Source organism: Hoplias malabaricus, chromosome X1 (genome assembly GCF_029633855.1).
Source record: "Hoplias malabaricus isolate fHopMal1 chromosome X1, fHopMal1.hap1, whole genome shotgun sequence".
NCBI lineage: Eukaryota > Metazoa > Chordata > Actinopteri > Characiformes > Erythrinidae > Hoplias > Hoplias malabaricus.
The window spans coordinates 20,373,354-20,400,678 of NC_089818.1; the positions used below are offsets into that span (position 1 = coordinate 20,373,354).

Genomic DNA, 27,325 nt, shown 5'->3' on the forward strand with positions numbered 1-27,325 from the left:
TGTTTCCTCCCGGGTGACTGTCTGTGAGGAGAGTGTGTTGTGTTCTCCCTGAGTCTGCGTGGGTTTCCCTCCGGGTGACTCTCTGTGAGGAGTGTGGTGTGTTCTCCCTGTGTCTGTGTGGGGTTTCCTCTGGGTGACTGTCTGTGTGAGGAGTGTGGGTGTGTTCTCCCTGTGTCTGCGTGGGTTTCCTCCGGGTGACTCTCTGTGAGGAGTGTGGTGTGTTCTCCCTGTGTCTGGCATGGGTTTCCTTGTCTGCGTGGGTTTCCTCCGGGTGACTCTCTGTGAGGAGTGTGGTGTGTTCTCCCTGTGTCTGCATGGGTTTCCTCCGGGTGACTGTCTGTGAGGAGTGTGTGGTGTTCTCCCTGAGTCTGCGTGGGTTTCCTCCGGGTGACTCTCTGTGAGGAGTGTGGTGTGTTCTCCCTGTGTCTGCATGGGTTTCCTCCGGGTGACTGTCTGTGAGGAGTGTGTTGTGTTCTCCCTGAGTCTGCGTGGGTTTCCTCCGGGTGCTCCGGTTTCCTCCCACAGTCCAAAAACACATTGGTAGGTGGACACTATTAAACGACTTTACTATATACCTGTATATTGAATGTAACATGCGTAATCACTTTCTCTGTGGCGTCTCTTTGAGATTAACATATTTATTTATATACTTTAAATGGTGCAATATAAAGTAGCTGAATTCACTCATCACGAGTGTGAACATACCTTTGGTCGTAGAGAATTCCTTCTCAATCTGAAAACCAGCGGAGTGGAGCTGTGTTAATATTCCTGTTCAGAGATTTTAAACCCGTCCCTTACTGCACCGCACAAAAGCCAGCTTTTCACAAGCACAAACAATTCCGCTCTGTAACATTTACATTCTCTTCCTTTCCCAAACCCACACGCTGCCGATTAAACATTTATTTTACGATATTACAATATCCTGGGCTTATTCATGTGCATGCTGATGGTGTTGAACTTGCCGAGACGGTGAAGAGGAGCGTGAGGAACAGCGCTAGAGCAAACGAACAGAGAGAGAGAACAAACAAAGGCTGGGTGTGGAACACTTCTCCTCCGGCTATCCTCCGCTCTGCTCCTCTTCTTCTGCTCTGCATGCACTCCTGCACACTCAGAACCTCCTCGCGTATGGGTTAGAGTGAGATTAAAAGCGTGTCCTGCTGTGGTCAAGGCCTTCCAGCCACATGTCTGTCTCATCACTTGTTCCTTTTCTTGAGTCTGATTATTAAATCTAGTGTTATTTGTTGATATTTGGGTCCTGGGTTCGGTCCTCACCTTGGGTGACTGTCTGTGAGGACTGTGGTGTGTTCTCTCTGTGTCTGTGTGTGTTTCCTCCGGGTGACTGTCTGTGAGGAGTGTGGTGTGTTCTCCCTGTGTCTGTGTGGGTTTCCTCCGGGTGACTGTCTGTGAGGAGTGTGGTGTGTTCTCCCTGTGTCTGCGTGGGTTTCCTCCGGGTGACTGTCTGTGAGGAATGTGGTGTGTTCTCCCTGTGTCTGTGTGGGTTTCCTCCGGGTGACTGTCTGTGAGGAGTGTGGTGTGTTCTCCCTGTGTCTGCGTGGGTTTCCTCCGGGTGACTGTCTGTGAGGAGTGTGGTGTGTTCTCCTGTGTCTGTGTGGGTTTCCTCCGGGTGCTCCGGTTTCCTCCCACAGTCCAAAAACACATGTTGGTAGGTGGACTGGCGACTCAAAAGTGTCCGTAGGTGTGTGTGTGTGTGTCTGTGTTGCCCTGTGAAGGATTGGAACCCCCTCCAGGGTGTATTCCCACCTTGCGCCCAATGATTCCAGGTAGGCTCTGGACCCTGAACTGGATAAGCGCTTATGAATGATTTTATTTTTTTGTACAAACACTAATTATACTGTAATTGATTACACATGTAAATGTGTTAATAGTTTTAAATTTAATAACCAAAATTGTTTTTAAAGCATTATCTTAAAAGGTTAAATTAAGGTACAGAGGAAAAACTCAGGAGCTGTTAGTTTTAACCAGTTACTGGCATTTTCACCACTGCTTTTTACTCAGTAACCTGTGGCTGTTTGTGAGCAGTTGATTTTTGTTTCAGTTTTGTGGCAGAACAGAGGAGAGGAGGAGCTAAAGAGATCAGGGGGGAGCTCCCAACATGCTCCGCGGCCACACCTTCCTTAGTTTAGGGGCTATTTTTGAGGGGTTTAATATCATTGTTTGGGGGTTACTAAGTAGAATAACATAGCAAATGGTATTTAAAAAAGAGGTATAATCAACTTGCTTTTTGGGCGATTTTTGGTGTCCGTTCCTAGCACTGAAAGCCCACTGCAGTCACCTCCTTTACAGAGCAGCAGAGACCTTTCCTTCCATTCAATACCAGCCAAAACCCACCACTGATGCGTGACAGGCTCGGCTTCTGTGTGTTTGTTCAAGGCTGTCGTTTGCTGCTGGGTATCGAATGGGCCCCGAGTTCATTCACTGCACATACGCTCAGATCCCGATACTTCTCCAGACTCATATCCAAAACCCTTTAAACTAGGGCAGGAGGAGCTGACATTCTGCCTTAACGATCCCATTCATTAATCAATCACAACTTCCGTAGAAGACTGTGTGTGTTATTGGGGTGTGTGTGTGTGTGTGAGGTCTGGAATCCCTTTGCGTTTGGGTGCTGCAGCTCCAAAGTCTCTGAAAAGCTGCTCAGTTCTATTCGAGTTGTGGGGAGAGCGATCGATACAGCCATTAATTCTACTTAGCGGCGGTACAAGCCCAGGCTGTAGGCCGCACAAAGGCCAGCGCCATTGAACGGCTGACCTTTCTGAGCCGTGTGCCGCCATTCATCTCCGGAAGCAGTGTGGTGAGGCTGGGAAAGGGTGGAGGGCTGGCAGGGGGCGGGGGACGACACTTTAGTTGGCTAGGGGCAGGACAGGTGGGTCCAGCTGTGTAGCCAGGAATTCATTTCAGGAGAAAAGACGCTGAACTAAATGACTGAGGGACCTGTAAAACAAAGGTGGACACCCAGTATGGTGGCCAAAAGAGTATCATGTCACTCCCAGATCCAATTTGTCACAACACAATCCTGGGAAGATTTACGCTCCTCTTGCCGACAGTTGGTATTGAGCACTGCAACCATAACCTGCGTTTCTATAGAGATTATACAAATGGCTGTGCTGTCAATAGCTGAATTCACTAACTCTTGGAGTGTATATGTATATATTATGCATTTTTGGACATACTCTCTGACTGAGTGTGTTGCACATGGCTCCGCAGCAATGGGAGTGAAGAATGCCTGGGAAAGGGGAAGCATGCATCATGCATGTGCATGTGTTTTAAAAGTGCTAGCTGCAGGGAATTGCTAATTGGTTATCATCCTCCTCTAGAGGCTGCTTACGAGCGGTTGGAGGTGCTTCAACCAGCAATGGGACCTTGATCTTCTCCTGACCGCAGTGAGCATTAAGGGTCAATGCCCAGTGGACACCCCCCAGCTGCCGAATGGCCCACACAGGGACCTGCAATCCGTCCTGATCATGTTGGCCTTTATCCACAGGAAGGGTGCGTGCGACCCTTTATCCACAGGAACTGTTTAAGCACACTGGGATTTCAGCAAGGGGAAGTCCTATGGAAATTTATGTAGCGTCAGTGCTTTTTTAGCCCACCGAAATCTGCTTCTGTCATCACTTACAGCAAAACGGCTAGCAGTCGAATACAACGCGCATTAGCGTAATCACACAGCACGTAAAGATTTATGCCTTTTGTGCATAAATTTGTGTCTTACAGCAGGTGGCTAATTTGTCATTATGACAGCCTTATTATCACCCCTATTATCATGAAGCGTGTGTTACCAACAGCAACCGAAGCATTGCACGCTCACGTCCGTGTGGTCTGTCTGTCCAGAGCACGCCGCGTGTAAGCAAACGTGTCCGGAAAATATCTTTCAACGACTAATTCAAGGGTAATAAACCGTGCATTAGCAGACGGTGGTGTGATGAAAAGAAGCTAATGTGGTGTAATTAGAGCCCGAGACAGTATGTCTCTTGCTATTGTGTTTACATTCGTCCCTTAGTGCGACTTGGCCCTTTCTTTGGGGTCGAGAACATTCGGGAGTCGTAAGAGCTCTTCATCAGGCGTGCATCCACCCTTGAGGGGCTGTACTGAACGATTAGCCAATACACAACCTGTTCAAAGTAGACCCTCTTCAAACAAGTGAGCTACTTTAACAGTGAAATCATATGTGAAAAAACACATTTTCGGTGCATTAGCACAGTAACTTGGGATCTGGAGTTTCCAACAGCCTATAAACTAAGGTTAGGGTTAGGGTTAGGGTTAAAATCTTACGTAGTGCTGCATCGTACATAGGTAGCGGTAGTTTCAGGTGTTGTCCCGCGTCCTCGTCTGGGTCTGTCCAATCACAGAGCAGGATCGACCTTAACGTGAGTGTGAGCGAAAAGGCCTATTGTCAAAGTTGGCTGAAATCGGTCATTAAGAACAGGGTTGTTCAGACAGAGGGAGAACAGGGCTTAAGTGTTTGATCCTTGTGGCATTTTGAACAAAGCTCCCAAAAAATGTTTTTTTCTCAAATATGTCCTCAACAGGTTACAGCCTACCCCAAGAATCTGAGGCCACTTGTCTAGATCTGGGTCGAATCAGTACTAAGGACTAAAAATGGTTCTTTTCCACTGCACTTCCACTTTCCCTACTTTGCTCGGGTCTTTTGCGTTAGGCAAACCTGGCGTCTGGAATCCGGTACTGTCTGTTGAGTTGAGTAGGGACTGGACCATGACGTGTAAAACTTGCAGAGCGCTAACTGACCCGAGAGACAAGGGACATAGAGCTGTGTCGAGTCCCAAAAGACAACACCATGCAAATACTCAATAAGTAAGCTATGCCTAACATTACTGCTGCCTCTGTTGTGGTTTCCAAACTCTGTTGTTCCTGTTAGAGGCTGTGGATTGCGCCATCGATGGCTACATTTCAGGGGGAAACCAACCAGGTGCCAAGCGAGTACAGAACAGAACCATATAGAGGAAAAGTTCTAGAAGTTTCTTTGGACTTCCCGGGGGCTAACATCTACGCAAAGTGGGGATTAGTTTTGGCCCAAAGTTGCAGGAACTTCCTCACAGAACCTGACCCAGACTCAGGATTTCAATCTTATGAATGCAAATACATATTTAGTGTTGCCTGGAAAAAGGAAAAGACTCAGCCTGTGTGATTAAAGGAATAGTACAATAGCAGAAATAATGATGTCCTTGGAGTATCCAGCCAAAGGAGCAGCCGTGCTCGTGCTGTGCATATTTCCGATCTGTGTGCTTAGATAGTGGCTGGTGCTTTGGGATATCTATCTGTAGGCATTCGTTCTCTCTTTCTGTATAAATCAGAGCAAAAGAGAGGTTTGGGGTTTTTATCCAGCTTTCTGCTTCGCTCCGTACGGAAGCCTGATTTGAAAAGCTCTCACGTGCCGGGGCTCTCAATGCCAGCCCGCAGGATCCTTGTTTTCTGAAGCGAGTGCTGATTTTTTCAGTGCTATCGACTTGAAATGTGTTTGGAATGAATGGGGCGCTCCAGATCCACTGAGCTTTGCAGGTTCCCCGCTAACCTAAAGGACGCAGCGGTTAAAAGGGATCTGTTGGCAAACGCATCCCAGCTGTGGCGGTGCATCGAAGGGCTGCATCTGAAAGCCTAAAACCTGCGTTTAGACCCGCCATGCAAGCCTGAAAAACGTAGGGCCTCTGACGTCAATGTACTGTCCCGTGGAGGCAGCCACTTCTTGTCGTGCCTGAGCCGCGACAAGTCACTCCAGGGAAGTCTTTCATCGCGGCTGCCATGGCAACAGCGCCACGGGGTGAACGCGGAAGCTCACCTGCTGTTCCCTTCTCGCTCTCTGTCGCCTCGCTCCGTTTCATCTCCCTATTTCGCTCTCTCCCTCTCCCTTTCACTCCCTTCCTTCTTTCTTTGCGTGAATGCCGTTTGTGCCTGGTCTTGCATTCTTCCTTCTGTTGTCACGTTCGGAGAGATACAAGGCAGTGCAATTTCCCTGCTTCTCACAGGAAATAGGGCCTCGGAGGAAGCAACTTTTCCACCTGCAGTTGTGTCAAGAAGAGCCCCGTGTTCCGATTCTGGGAAGGAATCCCAGTCGTCCCCTTGCACCCTCGATTTTTGAGGAAGTCTGTGCACCCTATGGGGCTCCTTCTCATCAAACACTGCTTCTGAAATCCAGCAGGTTCTTTGGGAGTTGGTGTCATTAGCAAAAGGACTGGATTTTACTTTACTGGGAAGGCTTTTTACACCAGATTGTTGTGAGGATTTGGTTGAATTGAGCCATGAGAACTTTTAGAGAGGCCAGGGACTGATGTTATGATCAAAAACACCACTCCAACTCGCCTGGAACCCTGGCTTCACACTATTTTGCTTTGGGGAAAGGTAATTTCCCGTAACCAGAACACGGTGGACAACTCCCTCTTAATGGCAGAAGTGGGTTAACTAGGAGTTAATCAGCCACAGCACTCAGTTCTTTACCAGATTAATGTCAAACGGTTAGATACAAAAGCTTGAGAGAGCTTCCCATCCCCATCATCCAGGTATTATATGAGAGGATCTGCTCTCTGCCACTGCCAGCAAGTAAACAAATGCAAATTCTCAGCTCTAGTGTTTCTTTCTCTCTGTCTCTGATGCAGAGCAAGTGCTTCCAATCCATGAAATAAAGGGCAAGCTCATATGTCTGTAACCTGCATAAAAACAACTAGACCTACATTCACACCCTGGTCACACTGTGGGTCTTCATTCATTAGGCTGCATGACCTCTACATATGACTTTATAGACGTGTGTGTCTGTTGTAGGTGCAGTACCTGGTGGTTCACTAACGGTACAGAGAGTGTAAACCTCATCTAAGGCACAGCAGGTGTCTAAACGTGTGGCAGTGAAAATCCAAATCCATTATATTCTTTACTGTAGAAGGAAAGCCTTAATATTAAAACTGTTTTAAATATAAAAACAAAATAAAAGATTGGTGTTGATATGGGATTTATGAAATCAATATGTAAATTTACAATTAATATAAAAGCAATGGTACAGTTACTTTCCTAAATTAAGGGTACTGTCAAATCTTAAGGGTACAATGGAGTTTTATTAAGTAACATATGCAGGAAATAACTAATGCACAATCAATGATATTCATTCATTCATTCATTCATTCATTCATTCATTGTCTGTAACCCTTATCCAGTTCAGGGTCGCGGTGGGTCCAGAGTCTACCTGGAATCATTGGGCTCAAGGCGGGAATACACCCTGGAGGGGGCGCCAGTCCTTCACAGGGCAACACACACTCACACATTCACTCACACACTCACACCTACGAACACTTTATGAGTCGCCAATCCACCTACTGACGTGTGTTTTTGGGCTGTGGGAGGAAACCAGAGCACCCGGAGGAAACCCACGCGGACACAGGGAGAACACACCACACTCCTCACAGACAGTCACCCAGAGGAAACCCACACAGACACAGGGAGAACACACCACACTCCTCACAGACAGTCACCCGGAGGAAACCCACGCGGACACAGGGAGAACACACCACACTCCTCACAGACAGTCACCCAGAGGAAACCCACGCAGACACAGGGAGAACACACCACACTCCTCACAGACAGTCACCCGGAGGAAACCCACGCAGACACAGGGAGAACACACCACACTCCTCACAGACAGTCACCCGGAGCGGGACTTGTAATTCAAACAATTCTTTTGTCATTTTATGGTAACTATTGTGTTACTGAATTAAAAATGACAATAGTCATTTCATTAGAAAGACAATACACTAAAATGAAGTAGTGTGAAAAGAGCAGGAGAATGTGTTTAAATATTGAATTACAATTAAACTTGACACAAAACATGCTTAAAAACACATCTGTTGACTGATATAAGCTTCTGAAGAGTCTGTCTGGACTCACGATGTGGGCGTGAGATGCAGGGGCAGGGGCAGGAGAGGGAAAGTGTGAGAGCAGCATCTGCTGATGGTCAGCAGTTGCCAGTTTTGCATGTTTTTTTTTTTTTTTGAAGCTTTAAAGGCAGGGATATCTGTGTTGGCGCAACGCTGAGATGGAGCGAGTGTGTGAGGGCCGCTTCCATCAGACCACTCTAATCCAGCACCACCGGCTTACACACACCCGGGTTAATGGACTGACCGCTGCTATAAGGATGGTTTAGGGCAGATAAATATGTTGCAGGAATTAGGCCTTAAACCTCAGCTGCTGCATCTTATCACGCGGTTAAACTCTCTGAGTGTGTGTGTGTGTGTGTGTGTGTGTGTGTGTTGTATATACTGTGTACTCTGAGTGATTCCAGCTGTTAGTGGGTGTCTCATGGACCATGTTCTAAATGTATTGGTCTCATCCTAACACCTCAGGATTAACCTCTCTCTCTCTCTCTCTCTCTCTCTCTCTCTCTCTCTCTCTCTCTCTCTCTCTCTCTCGTTCTCTCTTTTGCAGATGACACGGCCTATTCAGGTTAAACCAGCTGACAGCGAGAGTCGTGGAGGTATAGCTAAATCTATTACATTTTCCTCAGCTATTTTTTTTATACACCACATCTGCCACCACTCCTTTCTCTCTCTCTCTGTCTCTCTCTCTGTCTCTCTCTCTCTCTCTCTCATGGCTGATGTGGGTATTCATTTTGACTAAAGTGATTGCGTTATTGAGTGGAGAAGTGTGTGTAGGCCACATCCTGGCCCTGCCAAGTGCATTACCATTAGACTGTAAATTAAAAAGTCATTAGAGGAGAGAGTGTGACTGGGGCCAGGGATTTCATAGCCCTGCCTGCTTTTGTTAAATATACGAGCCTGTCTGAGAGAGAGAGAGAGAGAGAGAGAGAGAGAGAGAGAGTGTTGAAGACCATGGCAAAGTTCCTACTATTTTATTGATCACTCTTTGCGCTCAACTCTCTCTCTCTCTCTCTCTCTCTCTCTCACACACACACACACACACACATCTCTGGGGTTAAGTATGTGTGTTTATGGCTGCACAGTTTGTTCTTTGTTTTTTACATATTCATCTCTGCGGTGCTGATATTACAGAAGACTGGCTAAGCACAGTTCCTTCTCCTTCACTCAGCTACAAATCACGAGTAACAGAATGGTCTTTAGTGCTCTCCTTCAAGTGTGTTAAGCTGTGCATCTACATTATGGATTCTGCAAAGCAAATGTGTGTGTGTGTGTGTTCGGACCACAGACCACTGACTACACAAATCGTGTCAATGAGAGCCTGAGAGAGTCGTTTTCTCACTTCAGTGCCTCACACACTCACATGTGACTATTTCTATTGCAAGCCAAGCTCTACACACTTCTCTGCGCTGTTCACATTCAGTTCATTTCCTCCTCTACATTTTGCTCTAAACTCAAGTAGAAAGCAAGAAATAGATACTGCTCTTATTACGATTTCATTTTATTTAGTATTTCTAATGTGTCAAATGTAGCTGTAATATTTTACAGACAATCACATAGTAAAAACAAACTACATACAATACTTACAAAGCTGAAAAGCAAGTAGCTGTGTGCTAACTATCTGTTGCTTTTAGCTTATGCTGCTAGTTTAAGTAAACATAAAAAATAAGCTAATGCGCTAAACATTTAACTAAAAAACAAAGATGTTTTTGACTACTTCTTTTTATTATGTGCTTTAAGAATCACCAACATGAGACCAGCTTCCACAAGTGAGGGCTAAAGTAGCTATGGTAAGCTAATGTGATGTTAGCAAATGAGCTAAATGGGAAAATTAGCTGACTGGCTAACTAACTACAGCCAATATGAGCTAGTTTATATATGTATATATATATGAGTGTTTTGTTAGCTAGCATAGCTAAAAGCATCTACAACAATGAGTAGCTTTGGCCAAGCGTTCTTGTGAAACAGTATTGAGAACCAGAACTTTACTTCTGTGAGGCATATATTAGCTCAGATTAACATTAGCATAATTTTGCTCACACTGTAATAATTTTACACACATGTAAGAGGATTACAGGATTAACACTAACAGTACTCATAGTTTAATACTAGTTGGAATTTTCAGTATTTTACCCACATCCCCCTGACCCTTACTGGTCAAAAAAAAATAATAATAATAATCAACTTCCAAACTGACTCCAATATATTCATCAGCAGATCACACACTGCAACTCTAGCAGACTGGCTGATCTGGGACTGAGATAGCAGCATGCAGCAGATGAGCTCGATAATGATTGGCTGAACACCGTAGTTAAGGTGGTGTCTCTTGAGGCTGGAACTCATTTCAGATGTACTTAAGCAACCACATCAAAATACAAAGAATCTGAGCTTTTTATAGTCTGCAGGAAAGAAAAAAAAAACATCTCTTATCTACTGTAATTGAAATGCTACCCTTGAAAACATGGATCAATGGAATAATGGAGCGTCTACAAGGGCACCTTCAACGCAGGGGAACAAGGAAAGAATCTCCAAACTGTTTACTCACATATATAGAAGCACTTCGTTGTCACACACACACACACACACAAATACACAGTATTGTAGTTCTTGGCGTACTCACATTATTTACGCTGTTCTGTTCTAAACTGGTTCTTTCAGAGACTACAAAGCTATCTGATCCCCACTCTTATTTAAGTAGCACTTATAATTAAATATATATATAATGTGTTTTAAAAAAGTACTTATTGTGACTTTAAAATAATAAATAAATAAATGCATACAAAGTGAGTACAGCCATTTTCTTACATTTTGTTTTTCCCCAAGTCAGACAGCTCCCCATGGCCCAAACACACCATCACAGGACCAAACTAGCTCCCCTCGCTCTGTCATAAACTATATTAATCCTCCCTCTCTCTCTCTCTCTCTCCCTCTCTCTCTCTCTCTCTCTCTCTCTCTCTCTCTCTCTCTCTCTCTCTCTCTCTCTCTCTCTCTCTCTCCAACACAGCTCTGGAATACCAAGTGTTCCTCAGCAGCGCAAACAAAAGAGGCTCAGACTCACGTCTCTGACAGCCGACAAAGATGGCCATTTAAAAGGGGGCTTTTGTGTGTTTTGATGTCTTCTTCTGGCAGATAGTTCTTGGCAAAAGGCATTGTGGGTAGAGCTGGGGAACTTGGGTGAATATGGCTGATGAAGAGGTTGGCTGCAATCAACTTGAGTGACCTCTTAATTGAAGTGCTATTGGGCTAGCGCTAAGATGTGTGTTTCACACACACACACACACACACACCGTTACATAAGCATGTATCATATCCACCCACACTGCAAGCTCACGCTTAAATGGCCTCTGAGAGATGGATAGACATAGATTTCTTTGGATTTTTCTGCATGGAAGGCTTTAGTATTGCATTAGCATGTGTTTTAGCATCATGCTAACACTTTTGAAGGCTTTAGCTTTAGAGTGAGGCATAGCAGTGATATTTATTAATGGGCACAGAAGGCATATTGTACACTGAAGTCTGCATATTGCTGTGTTAGTCATATTCTAAATTTAAGGATCCTTAAATCATTCTCTCTAATGATTTTTCTTTACATTCTGAAGTAGTCATTACATTGAAACCTAGTGGATTTGATTTATATGATAAGGACCATACGCTGGTGCATTCAGGGGCTGCAAAGCAATTCTGATTCTTCATCTCATGTGATTTTAGAGGGAAAAAAATGTTAAAATACAAAACTGTCACTTTTATAAATACTGTTAGCCTGTTAGCTGCTTTTACTAGCTGTAAAAATGACCTGTTGCAGCTTTAAGACCCCTTATCACGGTGCTAACTGCTTATGTGTCAACACATGTCTCACAGGTAAAGCACATGTAGATTGTCCGTGCTCTGAAAACACTTTAGATGATGTTAACCAAAGTCATTCCCTTTAATAAACAAATGCACAAACAATAGTGGACGACTAGCGCTTAGCTGCTTTGGAGATGACATTAGCTAAACTGTGCTTATGCTATATTAGCCATTCTGTAGGTATTTGTTTCAGTAAATGTCAGTATATATACGGGTGCACATGTATAACTTAAAAAATATGCTGTGAAATATTTAATACGTTTCTGTAAAACTCAATAAACCCCTTTGCCTTAGGCTCTTGGTCGCATTGATCTGATGTATGCAGTGTGTAGTTGGTGTAGCGTACAATGAAGCCTCAAAGAGTTTTGAGCTTTGAAGCTTCGAATCATAACATTTTCTTCCCGCACTGAAATGGGTGTTTTTGTGTTGCATTAATGCAACGGTAATATGCCTTCACAATGTATCTGGAATGTAATGGAATAAGGGAGACGGCAAGAGACATTGGTGAAAATAATTGATTACAACAGTAGAAGTAAGGAATAATATCACAGAACGCAGTCTCTCATTGCAAATCAAGGCAGACACATATCTTAAGGTTTAATAATCTTTATTCTCTCAGGGCATTTCCGAGGCTTGTGGCTTTATTTTTAATAATTTTTTTATTGCCCAGTTTTCCTCCTAAGTCAGTCATGGCCATGACATGTGGCAATATTTAGATTTCAAATATATCACATATATTACAATATATGGATTTCCCTCACATCAACTTAAATAACAACGGCAGTTTTTTAAATATGGGACATATATTTTAGGCAGTTATACAGTTATGTACAAATATGCATTATATATATTGAATAATATAAGATATAACTGATTATTATTGATAATATGCAAGTAATATTCACCAAATTAACCAAATGACCAAATTTTGATCTTGAAATTGGTGTAAAAAGCCTAGGGGCAAACCTGCTAACTGCTAATTGTTAATGTTATTGGGCTTTAAACAGACCAATAACAGCATAGTACGACAATATGCCAAAATATGTTTGGTATATGTTGATGTCACCAAGAATATTTAGGGCATGAATGTCTACTGTTACGGTTAGCATTTGTTTATGGATGTCCTTCGATTCATTTTAGCCATGTTAGCATTTTTAGCTGAGCTAGGCTACTCTAGTGAGGCTCCAAATTGATATCAGATACTTTCAATATTGTATGGAAGCTAGTTTGGCCAACTTTACTCTGGAAACTTACCGCTCCAAAGGGCAAGCACAAGGACACACAAGCGCTAGCCCGAAACCTGAACATGCCGCTAGGCTAGCAGCCAGAGAATCCGGTCTTGAACCAGGTTGTTACCATAATCTCTGTGGTGATCCCTCTGATCCTCGCTGATAACAACTTGCCATTGCTGTCCTGCCCTTGAGCATAGCGCATAACCCCAGCTGCTAGGGGAACGACTCTGCAGTTAGCAATTAGAAGTTAGCGGCTAAATCGAAGTTTGAAAGTTCCCCGTTTTAAACGCTGAGCCATTAGAGCTGGCTTGTATTCCAGGCCTGCGCTCATACATATGGTTTCTTGATCAGTAATCCGTAGTCTTGGTTCAATACTAGCATATTAGCAGAAAGACCCATTACAGTTTGACCTTTCTGTGTGGTGCTGATCGTTAGCGCAATGCCTCATACATTAAAAACCTGCCTGACTCCCTGTGCTTATAAAAGACAATAGCATTGATTGGATACATAATGGATGTATTCATTTAGGATGGGTGGAGGTTTGCATTAACCGTGTTTGTAGTAAAGAAGTGTGCCTGCTGCTCTCTCTCTCTCTCTCTCTCTCTCTTTCTGTGTGTGTGTGTGTGTAGTGCTATTATATGGTACCTTTGTTACCAGCTTGCGGGGTCATTGTGTCTACAGTGAAATTGCTGCAATCACTCCAACCTGGCAACACCCACTTATAATCAGCCTGGCTTATCCTCTGAGGTCAGAGACAATGGCAGCCAAGGTTGCCAGATTGAACATGTTTTAATGGCCCAATCAAAGTGGGATAATCACTACCGTTTGCCTGGAAGAACACTTCAAACATCTTACCTTCGCTATATTCTACATTTCAGTGATATCCTATTTCTTTGGACAGAGAAAATATACAGAACTCATTTGTTCTTTGATGTCACAAAGTAATGCATCAATGAGCTTCCTGTTCATTATTTAAACACCACATTAAAATGATAAGGGATAATTTGACTGGCACAATACATGAGCGGCAAAGTGAATTACATACATCAGTCTTAAAGGCACAGAACCAGCGGGAGGTGAGACGTCCAGGATCAATGTGGCTAATCAGAAAAATACTCGGTATCTAAAAACTGGTACAGCGCTTTGCTGGAATGCTTGTGGAGTATCTCATGAGATCACATGCCAAAACCTGGCTCGTAAAATTAGAATTAAGCGCCATCTCAGATGTGTGAAAACTGAAGAGTGGATGGTTTGAGCTCAGTGAGTCATTCACCATGAGGGAGACAATTAGAGAGATATCGCTCTCTTAAAAATAAGCTCAGATCTGGCAACCTTTCTTAGTTTCCGGTTTATACCACTCTGAGTCTGTCTTCTTCCAAAGGAGCAATAGAAAAGATGTGTGTGTGTGTGAGAGAGAGAGAGAGAGAGAGAGAGAGAGAGAGAGAGAGAGAGAGAGAGAGAACAGGGGGGAGACAAAGTGAGAGAGAAAATGCTATAACTGTAGAATGAGAACTGGAGGGAGAGACTGAGAGAAAGAGAGAGAGAGAGAGAGAGAGAGAGAGAAAGTGAGATCTGGACAGAGAGTGAGATAAAGAGAAAGTGCTAAAGTGAGAAAGATAGACAGATACTGAGAAAGAGCTAGAACTGGAGTATGTGTGTGTGTGTGTGTGTGTGAGAGAGAGAGAGAGAGAGAGAGAGAGAGAGAGAGAGAGAGAGAGAGACAGATAGAGAGAGTGAGAGAGAGAGAGACAGATAGAGAGAGTGAGAGAGAGAGAGAGAGTGAGAGAGAGAGAGAGAGAGAGAGAGACAGATAGAGAGAGTGAGAGAGAGATAAAGAGAGTGTGTGAGAGTGAGAGAGAGAGAGAGAGAGTGAGAGTGTGAGAGTGAGAGAGAGAGAGAGAGAGCGAGAGAGAGAGAGGGAGTGAGATAGAGAGAGTGAGAGAGAGAGAGAGTGAGAGAGAGAGAGAGAGAGAGAGAGTGAGAGAGAGAGAGTGAGAGAGAGAGAGGGAGTGAGATAGAGAGAGAGAGAGAGAGAGAGAGAGAGAGAGAGAGAGAGAGAGGGAGTGAGATAGAGAGAGAGAGAGAGAGAGAGAGAGAGAGAGTGAGAGAGAGAGGCTGATGAAGACGGAGGGAGAGACGGTTGGGACAGTGGCTGTTGAGTCCGTGGCGGCTTGTGTTTGTGTTCTCAAACACGATCTACATCAAAGTGTGATTTTGTTCTGCCTCTTTCTTTCGCTCCTCCACTGCCTGGCCTCAGCCCAACATTTGATTTTCTGCCCCAGTTTTTCTCTGCTCTCTCTCTCTCTCTCTCTCTCTCTCTCAGTCAAACGGTGGAGCAGAAATACCATAGAGTGAGTAGTTAAGCCTTTTTAGCTTTATTCCATAAATGTTCCTCCATTTTTCGAGGTCTTTTGACAGCGTTTCAAAACTCCAGCTTTTTCAGTTTGTGTGAATGTTACATGGAGAATGCACCAATGGAAATGCTCCACAGTGATTTGGAAATAAATCCTATTCCAGTCACTTACATTAAAGTTAAAAACATACCACATGTCTCCTGTACAGTTACCATCATTCTAAAAGAGTACAGTTACTGTAGAAGTGATCAGGAGTGGGGCAGGACCTGACTGGATATATAGACTAGCCATATAATGATATTAGTCCATATTAGAAGTGAAGTCAAACCTCACCGATAATGAAAATACAACCTCTGTTGATGCTAATCTGGCCCGAGCACTGCAGAAGCTGAACTATGTAACTTTTGGAAGAGGGTAGAAAACCAAGCCTCACACCACACCCTCTGAAAAATGCCATTGTCTGTGTCAACAAGAGGGCTGTGTGTGAACATGTAGCAGTTCTGCTAGCGTAGGGTGACCAGATCTGAGATGCAGAAAAAGAGGACACGTCTCGGGGGGTGTGCTTTTAGGTCCTTTACACCTTTATTTGCTACACAAAACATGGGAATTCATCCGAGAACATACATTTACGTTTCGGCATAGCTGCTCGAGATGAGGGTGGGTACATGAGCTTTGCCTGACGTAAACAAGAACTACTGACGTGCAGACTGACCAATTAAATGTTTACAGAGAAGGTTATCGACCAATAACGGTAGCTCTACAGTCAGACCGCCAAATCAGAAGATTTTAGGCTACTTCACCACGCCCCCTTCTCACTCTAGCGAACCAATCGGAGTAGGGGAGGGCGGGACTAGTTTGTGAACGAAACTTCTCGAAGTTCTATGTAAGCTCTAGAAAAACAAAATCCCGGACGTTTGTGAAATTCCGCCCGGACATTTTTTTAAGTCTAAAAAAGAGGACATGTCCGGTAAAAGTGGACATCTGGTCACCCTATGCTAGCAGTGATAAAGCCCATACTATTTTGTCTCTGTTTGTTTGTGTAACGAAATTGGACAGTGAAGCACACTCAACGGTATATAGTTTATGTACAGAATAGTGATCATTGAAAATTGACACTCAATAAATTTGAAGGTATTGTGTAACTAAAATAAGTGTGGAATTATCATTAAAAATGAAACATAAACATGATATGAAGTAGGTATCACACCACGACTATAAACAGTGGGGCATCTAATGGATCTAAGAGTGTTATAGCAGCCTAAATATCTGATCAGTGCTAGGTTTATTTAAAAAAAAAAACACCCAAGGCCGGGAGTTCAGGGTAATAAAACTGACCTTGCTGTCTGAGATGGGATGACCTTTCCTCCACCATAGTGCTAGCCATAGCAGGCATCCATTTGCTGATTTGGCAGATCTGGTCATTTAGCATTCTCCTCCAAGTGTGTTGAGCTCAAATGATGTTGTGTTAGCAGCAGTTCGAAAAGAAGCAGTGGTTGGATTCACACGTTTCAGGCTCACCCTCACCCTCCCAGGTTGGAGACATTGTGTTTGACTGGAGGAGTCCTTGTTAACAGCTGGAAAAAGTAATGATTGGAATAAAATGGTTAGTAATTGGCTGAAAAAAAAAACATTCCATTCCTTTTCTATTTGTAGCAATCATCCAGAAGAGCTTTAACATCCCAGATTAAGTTCTGGACCAGATTACACCAAGGGATCATGGAAGATGTACATTGAATCCTATATTTGAATGTGGCAACAATGGTTTGGAACTCTCTGTTGTACCGAATTAAAAGATGGGTCCCTGCTTTAAATGAGAATGGCTTGACTTTGAGGTAACGGGGTTTGATGCGTTTTCAGAAAGCCATTCCAAGCTTGCAGTCGTGTTTAATCTATAAATGAATCAGTAGCATCAGTGGGAGTTTCACATGAGATAAGCCATAGACGAAAATCTGCACATACAACTCTCACGAATGCAGTGTTACCTACGTTGTCTGAAACAAGGCCTGTGTTTACGGCCCATGTTCACGGAGACACTGAGAGACTGCAGTGAGTTCTGTGCTGTTTCAACACGGATACGTCACTATTATCAAGTGCTGAGAGAAGAAAGTTGGCTGGACAATTGATTTCCTGTTCTCAAATGTAAAACATGACCTTTAGCAAAAAAGCTTCCTACCTCCCTATGTCCTGCGATATGAGTTTTAGATGAACGTTTATGAGCAAATAGCAAGACCCTCATAACAATTGACTCGCTCAGTACACGTTCCATTTAAAGCCGGAATAGATCAGCTTACCTTTATTATGAATTCTAAGGGACAGCACCAACCATGAAATCTAAATCAGTGTGGGATGGCTGTGTTTTGCTTTTTAAATTCCATATGTCTGGTGGAACACTGAGGAGACAATTAAATACCTCTAAATCTTTAGACAGATTCTGTTTGACGTAAAAGTTCTCTACTGTGTGTAAACCTGTGCAGATGAGTATGGGGCTTGGAACTTTCATTTGATCACTGCTATGTAAAATGTAAGCAGTTCATTCATTCATTCATTATCTGTAACCCTTATCCAGTTCAGGGTCGCGGTGGGTCCAGAGCCTACCTGGAATCATTGGGCGCAAGGCGGGAATACACCCTGGAGGGCAACACACATTCACTCACACCTACGGACACTTTTGAGTCGCCAATCCAGCTACCAACGTGTGTTTTTGGACTGTGGGAGGAAACCGGAGCACCCGGAGGAAACCCACGCAGACACAGGGAGAACACACCACACTCCTCACAGACAGTCACCTGGAGGAAACCCACACAGACACAGAGAGAACACACCACACTCCTCACAGACAGTCACGCGGAGGAAACCCACGCAGACACAGGGAGAACACACCACACTCCTCACAGACAGTCACGCGGAGGAAACCCACGCAGACACAGGGAGAACACACCACACTCCTCACAGTCACCCAGAGGAAACCCACACAGACACAGGGAGAACACACCACACTCCTCACAGACAGTCACCTGGAGGAAACCCACACAGACACAGGGAGAACACACCACACTCCTCACAGACAGTCACCCGGAGGAAACCCACACAGACACAGGGAGAACACACCACACTCCTCACAAACAGTCACCCGGAGGAAACCCACGCAGACACAGAGAGAACACACCACACTCCTCACAGACAGTCACCCGGAGGAAACCCACGCAGACACAGAGAGAACACACCACACTCCTCACAGACAGTCACCCGGAGCGGGAATCGAACCCACAACCTCCAGGTCCCTGGAGCTGTGTGACTGCGACACTAACCTGCTGCACCACCGTGCCGCCCAGTTATTAATCATCAAATCTATTTTTTGCTGCTTGCTTCAAGCAAAACGTCAGATATGCAAGCATCCCAAACTGTTGGTTATTCAGTGTATTTAGTGGTAAAAAAAGCATCTATTGAACTGTTAGGGTTCACACACTAGATTCTGATGGGTCTGCACCAATGGGAATGAATCCATGGTACCTTAATATTGACAGTATATTGGTGAGGCACTAATCAACATTTATTGATTTTACACCTCATTATTACTAACAAAATCGTACTAGTATCTTCATCATTCATGTCCACAATTCATCTCTCTCTCTCTTTCTCTCAGAATGATTTTTCCTTTCTGTTCTCATTGGCACAATACACAGATCGTAGCTTAAATCAACTGGATGACAGATCTACTGATCCTAACGCTGATTTAATGTTTAAATGGAGCTAGAAGTATTGATTTAATTGTGTTGAAGGCAGGGCCTTTTCACTCCAATCCTTGGAGACCCCTGACCAGCCCACATTTTTATTCTGTTCCAGCAACAAAACTTCAAACCCCTGTTAGCTCGTTAATGAAGAGCTGTAGAATATAGAATGCTGATTACCTGACTTAGTTACGGTGTTAGAAAATGGAAGGCAGAAAAAATGACTGAGCACTGGACTGAAATATCGATTCACAATTGAAGACCTAGACTACAGTGGAACCTCTACCTACGAACTTGATCCGTTCCGTGACGCGGTTCGTAAGTGGAAAAGTTCGTTTCTCGAGTCAATTTTCCTCATTTAAAATAATGGAAAAACAATTAATGTGTTCCAGCCCCCACCCCGAGAGTCACCCTTTTTGCACTGATATATGTTTACAACACTCTCAAATTAGTAAAAAAATACATGTAGCGTTACTAAAAATAAAAGAGAAATACAGTGGTAACAGTAATAAAAAAGAAATAATAAAGTTGTAAGTGGTTACACATCGCTACCTTGAAGACGTGACGACTGGCTGGAGGAGTAACACAGGCACTGGCTGTATGACGGGAGGTGGGGGGTGGGTGGAATAACGGAGAGTAGGTGGGTGAATGTGGGGAGACGAAGCGTAGATACGGTTTAACTTAGCACAAATTTCAATGTCTGCTATTTACACTAATGCTAAATTGCTAAAGCTACAATGTGCTAATCTTAAAAGCTCACTCAAGTCTGGGCGCTGGGAGACTCACCTATTGGGGTCAGTGGCCGTTTCCAGACGCCGGCTCGATGGAGGCTCGGGTTCCTTTCTAGAGTCATGGTTCGTTGGTGGAGGCAAAAAATATTCAAATGCAATGTGTGGAATGCACAAGTTTCTGCTGATGTTTGGCCGAGTACTGTGACAAGAGACGGTGGTGCAGCAGGTAGGTGTCGCAGTCACACAGCTCCAGGGGCCTGAAGGTTGTGGGTTCTCCCTGTGTCTGCGTGGGTTTCCTCCGGGTGACTGTCTGTGAGGAGTGTGGTGTGTTCTCCCTGTGTCTGCGTGGGTTTCCTCCGGGTGACTGTCTGTGAGGAGTGTGGTGTGTTCTCCCTGTGTCTGCGTGGGTTTCCTCCGGGTGACTGTCTGTGAGGAGTGTGGTGTGTTCTCCCTGTGTCTGCGTGGGTTTCCTCCGGGTGACTGTCTGTGAGGAGTGTGGTGTGTTCTCCCTGTGTCTGCGTGGGTTTCCTCCGGGTGACTGTCTGTGATGAGGTGTGTTCTCTCTGTGTCTGCGTGGGTTTCCTCCGGGTGACTTTCTGTGAGGAGTGTGGTGTGTTCTCCCTGTGTCTGCGTGGGTTTCCTCCGGGTGACTTTCTGTGAGGAGTGTGGTGTGTTCTCCCTGTGTCTGCGTGGGTTTCCTCCCAAAGTCCATAAACACACGTTGGTAGGTGGATTGGCGACTCAAAAGTGTTCGTAGGTGTGACTGTGTGTGTGTGTGTGTGTGTGTCTGTGTTGCCCTGTGAAGGACTGGCGCTCCCTCCAGAGTGTATTCCCGCCTTGTGCCCAATGATTCCAGGCAGGCTCTGGACCCACCGTGACCCTGAACTGGATAAGGGTTACAGATAATGAATGGATAGATGGATAGCCCAGTAGGCAGCCTGTTGGGGCTCAGCTTAAGAACAGACTCAAACACATCGTTTTCCTGAGCTAAGCTAAACCTGAGCTTTTCCACTGAATAACCCCTGGCTCGCTATATGATGGATGACCAGATGTAGGAGTATGAGCAGAAAAAGTCCAGCTCCAGGTCATTAGAGACATCTTCAAACAGATTACCTGACACTTTATGGCTATAATAAAACAAACCTTCATTTTGTCTGCTATTGATCTACAAACAAAGCAAATGGGCACCTCACACCGACTGTGAGGCACTTGGCAGTGAACAAAATACATAGACTCACCCATCATGGCTGCCACCGCTCTGCTAATGTTATTGGCAATCCGGGGAGGGTGGAGGGAGAAAAACAACATTAGAGGGTGGTGGTGTGCTTTAGAGTGCATTTGGGAGTTATCCCAAACTCTGCGGTTCTAAAGCTGTCTTCTGTCAGAAACAGCCACTGAGCACTGAGGAGGTGAACATCACATCCATAAGGCCTTGTAGAAGCTGGCCTAGCACCTGCCTGGACCACTGTTATTGGGTAGTGGATTATCATCTGGGGCTTGTGCACAAGTCAGTGTCATTGGTGGATTGAGACTGGGCCACTACTTTAAACTTTAGTTAGTTAGTTAGTTATCGTTACACTTATATAGCGCCTTTCTAGATACCCAAGGACGCTTTACAATCTACACTGCTCAGAACGCTCAATTCACAACACACACACTGGCGAGAAGCGGCAGTCAAACGCGCACAGCGTATTCTCAACCAGAAACGACCGTCCACCTGGAGGACTGCATCGGGCACTAGGATTTCACCCAGGACAGAGCGCCAATCACACACACATTCACTCACACATACACACTCATTAACTCACACACCAGGACAGTTATTACAGAAGCCAATTCACCTACCCTCCATGTTTTTGGACTGTGGGAGGAAACCAGAGCCCCCGGAGGAAACCCACGCAGACACGGGGAGAACATGGAAACTCCACCCAGATGGGACTTGAACCCAAGATCGTTGGGATTGAACAAGGCGAACGTGCTAACCACCAAGCCACCGTGCCGCCCGTGTAGCTCTTTCAACCAAGAGCTGTGCTGTTGTCTAAAAAAGACCTTGGATGAAGGTTGAAGCTTATTCTAGTGTGTTATTAGTTTATTTATTTTAAAAAACAAACAAATAAGCGAGTATGCTTTAAATTTATTTTTATTTGCTTATCCGTGCTATATTAAACACAGTTATATACTGATCATACTGACAAGTACACTACATACACTTCCAATCTGTTGTTAACCTAAAGAATTGCTATGAAAACCACAGTTTTCACAACATTCATTCATTCATTATCTGTAAGCACTTATCCAGTTCAGGGTCGCGGTGGGTCCAGAGCCTACCTGGAATCATTGGGCGCAAGGCGGGAATACACCCTGGAGGGGGCGCCAGTCCTTCACAGGGCAACACACACAGTCGCCATTCCACCTACCAACGTGTGTTTTTGGACCGTGGGAGGAAACCGGAGCACCCGGAGGAAACCCATGCCGACACAGGGAGAACACACCACACAGACAGTCACCCGGAGCGGGAATCAAACCCACAACCTCCAGGTCCCTGGAGCTGTGTGACTGCGACACCTACCTGCTGCGCCACCGTGCCGCTGTTTTCACAACACTGCTTTAATAAATTTCTTGTCTCTGCACTCAGGGTTGCCAGATATTGTACTCAGTAGGAATATTGAGAATTGGCTTTTAGTACAACTTGTGCATGCCAGAGGGTTTGAGAGTATTATAACCCCCTTAATTCATATTACAATTCATTACAATAGTACATTTAGAAGTATACTAGTACTAAGTAGTATACTTGGGAAATATACTTCAAAGTAACTTAAAGGGAACACAGTTCTCTCTGGTTTGCTTACATTCGCAAATGCCACTTCTTTTAAGGTGGAACTGTTTGAGGTGAAAAACACTGTTTAACTTGAAGTTTAACTTGAAGTCTGTAAGTTTTTATTTACTGTTTGAATTACCACAGAAACTCATTTGTAACTCAAGTTGTTTAGTTTTGTAGCACTTTCGTTAATGCAGTTAGCTGTCTCTCAGATTTGGAGCTATTTCCACCTTAAGGCATCTGAAACAGCAAAAAGAAGTCAATATTACCCAACAATGGAGTAGGAATAGAGCATTATAATTATCTTGGTTCATGCTTTTCAATGTTTGGAGGTCTATTCACTGTCTAAAATCCTCCAGATGCTGATTCTGACATCAGCAGAGAGTGAGAAATCTTAGCAGACCGGACCAATACTGGCTGTTTTTAACTCATTTACTGACACTGGAGCTTTGTAAACACATTACACTGGTTTCCAGTGTGCAAAAAGACTGGAGAGCTAGCAAACGGTGAGGAAACATCTTCTGAATTTTATAAAAATTGTTTTTTGTTTACAGTGTGAACATCAAGTTTACTTATATATATATATATATATATATATATATATATAATATTACAGGAGGTCCTCGGGTTACGTCAGTCCCGAGTTACGATGTTTCGTGGTTACGACACATCTCCCATTTACTGTATAAAGCCTTGTTTCGACTTAAGTGGTTTTGCGTCGTAATCGTCGTAACGTGAACTTCGTGTTTGGTGTGCGCGGCGGAAGAATACACGGTTACCCGGCTCGGGACCGAGGAGGATAGGTGTTAGGTTAGGATACCCAGTAAACATTTAGCCGTTGATTCAACGTTGAAATAACGTAATGACTGCTGTCTAATCAACGTTCTCTTAAGGTTGAAAATGAAAGTTGAAAAGACGTCCAAACACAGACATTGAAAGACGACTATTAGACGTATTTTGGACGTCCAAACACAGACATTGAAAGACGACTATTAGACGTATTTTGGACGTCCATTGACGTTATTAATTGGTCCCGAAATAAATTACTTGTATAAAACGCGTTTTGGACGTCCACTGACGTTATCGCTTGGTCACCACTTATCTAACTTATTAAGATGGAATTTGGACGTCCATTGACGTTTAAAATATGTCCTTGACGGACAGACTACTTTTAGACCCATTTTGAACGTCCAGGGACGTTACTTGTTTACTGGGTAAGTGCTTACAGTATGTTATTTACGTACAGTATGTACGTATGTTCCGACTTACACCGAAAATCAGTTTACGACGCGACGTAGGAACGGATCAACGTCGTAAGTCGAGGTCCCCCTGTATATATATATATCACCAATATTAAGAGTAACACCAATAGGCTCTCACTGTATGCCATGAAATTACCAGGTACAAGGTAAGTATATCTGTTACGGTGGTCAGCATAAATGTAAGTGTAGGGTAGTAGATAACTTCCTGCAGTGTTCAATTCCCTGCCCAGACAGGAGCACTGTGCTAGTCCTTGGCTACTGTTTCTGCCCACTGAGAGAAGGAAGGTCGAGGAGGGAAGGAAGACAGCCACAGATGAGGTTTTTACAGTGCATTTGGGAAGAATCTCAAACTGCCTTCAATCTGAAACAGCCTCTGAATGCTAAGGACATGTCCCAAAAAAAGTCACAAAAGACCCGGGTTTTGCTAGCACCCCACCCCCTCAGTCGCCTTCCCTTTCTTCCGCCGCCTCCTCTTTCTCTCTCTCCCTTCTTGTGATCCATATTTCAGAGCAGGGGGCTTTGTTAAAGCACTTCTTGTGACTGAAAGGAGCCGCGAGAGATGGCGGGTTGACGCAGAAAGCCGAGGTTGCCTCGCTCGGGGTCACGAAGCACGGAGAAAGACACGTGCTTCTTCAGCGGAGGCTTCTTTCATCTCAGCAGCACACAGCGGTTCAGAGCTGACAGTAGAACGACAGTAGAGCTACATGGTGTGAATACAGATCTCCCCCCTCCCAGGCCATTTTATCAGAAACCCCTACATTGCATTTCCTCTATGTGGCCACTTTGGATGTACATCCACTCTCTGAACCAAGGCAGTTAACCCCTGTGTGTGAGGAGTGTGCTGTGTTCTTCCTGTTCCCAGCAGTATAGGGTTCCATTCCCAACACACTACAGAAATAAGAGTCCTTGGACAAGACTCCTAATTCGGCATTGGCCTACCACTGTGCGAGGATGGAGACCAGTATCTACCTAATGGTGTGAAAGTACCATGCAGTGGATTGCAGCAGATTCCAGCTTCTGTTGTGTCGAGTTATTCCTACTTCGCTCAGTCCCATGGTGTTTCCAGTCGTCCAGGTTAAGCCGCGGTGAAGGAGCCGCGGTGAAGGAGCCGCAGGGTGGCAGCGAATGTCATACCTCAGCTGTTATTTTGGAGGGGATTCTTCTTGCTTCCTGCCTCGTGCTACCTGCATTATTTATCTCCTGCAACAGGATCCACGCTCATCGGCCGGCGCAGGTTTCATTTCTGACGCTGTTTCGGCCTTAGCTCCAGCAAACACAGCCCGGACACTGAGACGACACCTTTACCAAACACACCACAATCCCCGAACACTGCTCCACTGTGTGGCCAAAAGTTTGTAGACACCCACTAACCCCATGTATTTCTTTTTCATTTTAATTATTAGTATTTTTTTGTTTGTTTGTTTTCTTTTCTTTTTTCTCTTCCATGTCTTTTTTCTCTCATCTTGCTTTTTCTTTATACACTGTAAAAAATTTCTTGTAAATTTTACAGTAAAATCCTGGCAGCAAAGTTCCCAGCCATTTACCGTATTTTTACAGGAACACTACTGTATTTCAAATTTACAGCATTCATTCATTCATTCATTATCTGTAACCCTTATCCAGTTCAGGGTCGCGGTGGGTCCAGAGTCTACATGGAATCATTGGGCACAAGGCAGGAATACACCCTGGAGGGGGCGCCAGTCCTTCACAGGGCAACACACACACTCACACCTACAGACAGTTTTGAGTCGCCAATCAACCTACCACCATGTGTTTTTGGACTGCGGGAGGAAACCGGAGCAACCGGAGGAAACCCACGCAGACACAGGGAGAACACACCACACTCCTCACAGTCACCTGGAGGAAACCCACGCAGACACAGGGAGAACACACCACACTCTTCACAGACAGTCACCCAGAGGACACCCACCCAGACACAGGGAGAACACACCACACTCCTCACAGACAGTCACCCAGAGGACACCCACCCAGACACAGGGAGAACACACCACACTCCTCACAGACAGTCACCCGGAGTGGGAATCGAACCCACAACCTCCAAGTCCCCTGGACTGTGACACTAACCTGCTGCACCACCGTGCTGCCCTCATTTACAGCATATTACTGTAATTTAATAATACAATAATTTACTGTACTGTGATTTACAGTAAAATACTGTATCACTGTATTTTTACAGTGTATTATCACCATACTCTCTCTCTCTCTTTCTTATTTCTTAACATCTTTCTGTATTCTCACTGTTTTCTTCTCATTTTCACTTTGTTTATACTCTTCCATGACTTTGTCTCTCTCTCTTCTCGGTTTCTATTTGTTTATTCTCTCTTTTTCCTGTTGTTAATTTCTCTAGGTTTATATTTCTCTTCCCTCTCTCTCTCTCTCTCTCTCTCTCTCTCTCTCTCTCTCTCTCTCTCTCGTGCTCTGCTGCTCTCTAAACAGCAGGGTGTTGCAGTCTAACTAAATTCCATATGAAAAGCTTGAGTGAGCGAGAGACAGGGAAAGAGTCCAGTTCGGGGTTTTATTAAACAACACGTGACGGCGCGGCTGTGGTTTGATTGGAACGTATTTGTTGGAGAAAAAGAATCAGAACATCTCTGACTTTCTGTGCGTTAGATTTTCACACTGATGGACATTATTTTCGATTCTGGAATTTTCCATCAATAACTGGTTTTGGATCTTGGAGGATGGTGTTTTATTGACATATGCAAATAGAGTAGAGGAACCCAGCTCTGAAAACATGATCCCAGCTTAAAGGAGCGATTCCCTGTGGAAATGTCTGAGATACTTCAGCAGCAGCGCTGTTAAAACCAGCAGAGCTCAGATTCAGCTTTTACAAAGCAGGGCATGGCTCCGCGCTGTTGTTGCAGTTACTTTGAAACGTAAACACAGTCAATACTACGAGAACAAATACTACATTTCTACGTAAAGAAGCATGTTAGGTTCGTATTAGAGGGGCACAGGTTTTGTGTCCCATAATGTGATATTTACCTGTACCACACACACACACACACTCACAAAAAATGTTCACATAGATGTCCCCACTGTGCTAAATAAAGCACATGCTAACAAACCATCATCACCTCCGAAACAAACAAAAAAAAGAGAAGTGTATTCCCACCACTGACGTCCCCACTCCACCCAAAGTCGGGAAGTGTGTTTGATGAAGGTACAAACAAAGACTCCAGGGTTTCTTCACAGACGCTTTCACGCCTTTGTTTGTAGGACAGCTATTTAGCACAATACCCCAAAGAAAGGAGGAGCTTCAGACCCTGGTGTTCAGGGAGGGATATGAGGAAAAGAAAAGGAAAAAAAAAAAACTGCGAAATATGAGCCTGGCACGAAAAATGATGGAACATGTTTGTTTGGCCCCTCAGCTGCGGCGGTGTTTAAACTCACTCACTCGCCTTTCATCTATTTACAGCTGTCTTCTCTATCCATCTCTCTCTC

The 27,325-nt window shown here is 44.4% G+C and overlaps 1 pseudogene; it reads left to right on the plus strand.

Annotated features, from left to right (window-relative positions):
* Positions 1 to 27,325, plus strand: part of LOC136675403 (CUGBP Elav-like family member 5) — a 185,311-nt pseudogene that overhangs the window by 83,076 nt on the left and 74,910 nt on the right.